The following is a 3,866-nucleotide window of genomic DNA, read 5'->3' as shown; positions in this document are numbered from 1 at the left end:
GAGACTGGTCAACACCCCAAGAAGGGCCTAGAACGTGTGCAGGGGCAGCAGGCTTGGCGTGCAGAGAGCCCCCGTTTGGGATACAGTGCCCAGGCTGGCGGGATGGTGTCCCGCAGCTCGGTGGGCCCCCCCAACAGCTCCTCAGAAGCAGTGGCCACTACAGATCCAAGCAGGATGTCCCAGGGACCGGGCCCCAGGGGTGGCCAGGGAGGGCCTGGAGCACCACACCGGGTGGGAGAAAGGCCGTGGCCCTCTGGCCCCGAGCCAGCGCAGGGCTCCGTGGTGCCCGCTCCCCATGCCCCAGCCCAGGAGGGGCCCTCACACACTCTTGCGGCAGGGAGAGGTGCGGTGGAGCATGAGCACCACAGAAGGCTGGCACGCTTCGCAAAGTATAGAGCCCAGAGCTTCAGCGACCAGAGGTCCTTCGATCTGTCCTTCAGACCCACAACCATCAGAGCCAGCGACACGTTTGAGCTTCCGAAGTGAGGCCCGGCCCCCAAACCTCTGACACGTCTGGCACGTCGGTTTCCACACCTTAACCCAGGCTCTAGACTGTTCTCCTGCCTCCAAACACATGGCCTCCGACACGTGCATGCAGGGCTCTGTGTGGCGGTCCCTCTCAGTCTCCGGTGACCGGTCTGGGGAGTCTGCACTCTGGAACTGTGTGGCTGATGAGGGAGGCCCTCAGGACATCCAGACACTTGTCCCTGAGCGTCCCTTTCTTTACTGTGCTTAAGGCATCCAGGCACACGTTTCTGTCTCTGTGTTGAGCTGTGTTGTTTTAGTTCTTTAACTAAAAGTTTGGTGCTCAGCCTTGTGTGTGTCTCTCCTGTCCTGTCTTGGTGGCTCTGGCCGGCCTGGACTTTGAAGGCGCCTTTCCCGTGGTGGAGTCCTCGGCAGACACCAACCAACAGGGCGGGCGTCAGGCTGCGGCCCCTGACTGGCCCAGCACCCCCTGCACGGCCCCCTCAGCTTGGCTCGGGCTGGGGGGGGCAGTTGCCCACGATGTGCCCTTGGGGCCAGAGCAGGACAGACCACCCGCATTGTCCCACAGGAAGGGACGGAGCACAGGGATGGGAGTTTGCGTTCAGCACTGTTTTCAAACGCGCAGTTCTGCAGGAGCATTCTTGCAGCACCAAGTGGTGGGGACAGTGAGAGGCCACAGGGCCACGTCCCCCCTATCCCCAGCTGCCTGTCCTGCTGTATCCTGAGAACACAGGAGTCTTGCCACTTTGCCTGGGGCGTTGTGTGTTGTTCCTTGCTTTCCGGTCACTGAGACCATCCATTTGCGGCTAGAATATTTGAGGCTGTGTACAAGTGGGAGGAAGGAAATAAAAACCACTGATAATCACGTTGCCTCAAGATAACTTGTTATTGTTGTGGGCTGCTTTTCCCTCAGTGTTTCTAAGGCACAGCCACGATTGGGGTCACACCTCATGTATAGTCTTGAACTCTCAATGTCACAGCGCACGTGTTCTGGGCCATGAAGCAGCTCGTGAGAGCCGACAGCGGGGGAAGGCTGTGCCCGCTGGCCCACGCACCCCGCGCTCGTGACCCCCCTCATGGGGGGCTCCCGCTCCTCAGACACGTCTTGCTGCTTGCTGCCCGTCAGGGCAGTTGTCTACACCATCTCTACCTGTCCTGTAGAAGCTTCCTTGACGCGTGCCGTGATCTGATCCTCTGCCTGCAATGTCCGTGCAGGGAAAGTGCTCAGAGAGAACTGGGTTGTCCAGGCTCATCCTGTGCAGAGCGGGGCACCTCCTCCCAGGGCCACCTGAGGTGACACAGGTGTGTGGAGCTTCTGGAAAGGCTAAGCAGGAGGCATACGGTGTGTTTTGTCCTGGGGTGGGCTCGCTTCCTGCCCCCCACTCGGGCCATCGGATTCCAGGCTGCAGGGTGGCACCTTCCACAGCTGGGGTGTCCAGAGCCCACAAGCCCCGAGCAGGTGCCAGAATGTGCCAGGCCTGGATGGTGGTGCGGGGCCCCCAGCTGAGCAGGAACCACACTGGGGGCGCACCGGGAGGGCCCCGCAGTGGGACCTGGGGTGTGTGACAGTTGTGAATGTGCACACGGGGCTGCCCGGCCCGTGTCTGGGCTCCTGGGTGTGGACCCCAAGCGTGGGTGAGGGGGCCCTTGGGCGACGCCTCATCTGCCATGTGTGGCTCAAACTTGGGGTCCTCTGCCGCAGAACGGTGTGTCCCCTGCTGGGGGCCCAGTGCCCCCGACCCAGGTGTCTCGGGAAGGCTGAGCCTCATCTGCGGCTGGCTTCCTGGAGCCACAACCCCAGGGGGCGCCTGGGCAGCAGAGGCATCTAGCGGGGGGCTGGACGGGCACCACCTGGCTTACCGGCCCCTTCCTTCTTCATACTTTGTTCAGAAGTGGGGCTGAGACCACGTTTGGCAAAGAATGTGACGACAGACAGAGGAGAGAGAAATATTACGTTCACCGAGTGTTCCCTTTTTAAAACGAGGAGTAGGACTGTGCTATTTTTAAATAGACCAGAAAGTCCACTGGAGAACGCAGAGTGGTGTCAGCCCAAGTGGTGGGAGAATCGACCAGAATCTCCTCCAGATGGCAGCTTCAAGGAGGTCATACACCCAGGTCCTCCCAACATCTGGCAAGCGGTGGGGGGGTGAGTCTGTGACCTGCAGGGCGGGGGGGGGGGGGGGGGGGGTTGGCCCTCTCCCCATTCACCAAATACGGCTGCAGGTCCCCTGCCTGTGCTCATGTTACGTGAAGACTGTGGAGTCTAAGGACCCCACGGACGCAGGTGCTTCCACGGTGGACACGGCCGCTGCCTCCACACAAGGCAGGCCCGCAGGCACCCCGTGTGGAAACACCCCTTGCAGAAGGTTGGTGGCCAGCGGACCTTGGGCTTTGTAAATGAGACCCACGGTGGTGGGGGTGGGGGGAGGGGAAGAAACCCTCTCTGTGTGAGCCTGTTAGCCCACAGGGTGGGGTCTGCATGTCTGCACAGAGGCTAGAAGCCTAGGCCTGCTTCAGATTTTACAGCTCCTTGTGTTTACACATCCGTCTGGGAGTCCAGTCGGTGGGGCTCCCACAGGAAGTATCTGTTGGTGAAAAATCTCGGGAGTGCTCTCGTGTCTCAGATCTCCACCCACGAATGCCAATGGTCAGGGTTGTACAAACTCAGCATCACTTCCTTAGTCTTTTATGAAAGCACCTTTGCCACTTGAGTTATGATCTTTTAATTATGTGATTGTGTGATAACCCACAGCCGTTTAATTCAATGTTCTCTTTTTTCTCTTTTGTATACAAACCTCTAAAATAGGTTTGTTGGGAAAAAAAACCACTAACTGTATTTTGTTGTGTTTGTAACTTTATTCACTTGGAAATAATTTCAAAAACAGAAATAAAATATGTCGCCTATCACAAATCTCCTGGCAGGATGGGGTGGGTCATGTCTGTGTCGCCAAGGATGCTTTCCTTATGGTCTCTTAGACAAGGGCGGGTCTGGCTGGACCTCCCAGCATCCATCAGCCAGGGCCTTCCCTGAGAAACCATGGCTTCAGGAGCTCTTGGGGTGACAGGGCTGGCCTGGCACTTCGGTGCTGACCAGCAGGCCCCTCAATTCTCATCCTCGCTGCCGGACATGTCCTTCGTGGGTTCCCTGCCCGCCTGGATGGAACCCCACCCTTCGGCCTGCACTCTCGTCTGCGAGAATGGCGTGGGCCCCATTCGTCCCTGGGCCTCCTGGGTAAGGAGGGGCTCACGGTGTGAGGTGCACGGACACTCACGCCACGGGTCCCCTGCATGAAGGACCACAGTCTCATCAGCGCCACCAGAAGGTTTTCCTGTCACGGTGACAGCGCTCAGGAGAAACCTCGGCCCAGGACGGGGGGGGG

At 59.2% G+C, this 3,866-nt stretch overlaps 1 protein-coding gene across 1 annotated transcript in view; it reads left to right on the top strand.

Annotated features, from left to right (window-relative positions):
- Positions 1-462: 462 nt before the first annotated feature.
- PCID2 (PCI domain containing 2) overlaps positions 463-3,866 on the top strand; it is a 129,106-nt gene continuing 125,702 nt past the window's right edge. The window contains exon 1 of the mRNA XM_049647264.1: positions 463-467. The gene's annotated coding sequence lies outside the window, so the exon portion shown is untranslated. The remainder of the gene's footprint in view (positions 468-3,866) is intronic.

This window comes from Panthera uncia (genome assembly GCF_023721935.1).
Source record: "Panthera uncia isolate 11264 chromosome A1 unlocalized genomic scaffold, Puncia_PCG_1.0 HiC_scaffold_16, whole genome shotgun sequence".
In the NCBI taxonomy this organism is placed as follows: Eukaryota; Metazoa; Chordata; class Mammalia; order Carnivora; family Felidae; genus Panthera; species Panthera uncia.
This window is presented reverse-complemented; position numbering and strand designations above follow the sequence as displayed.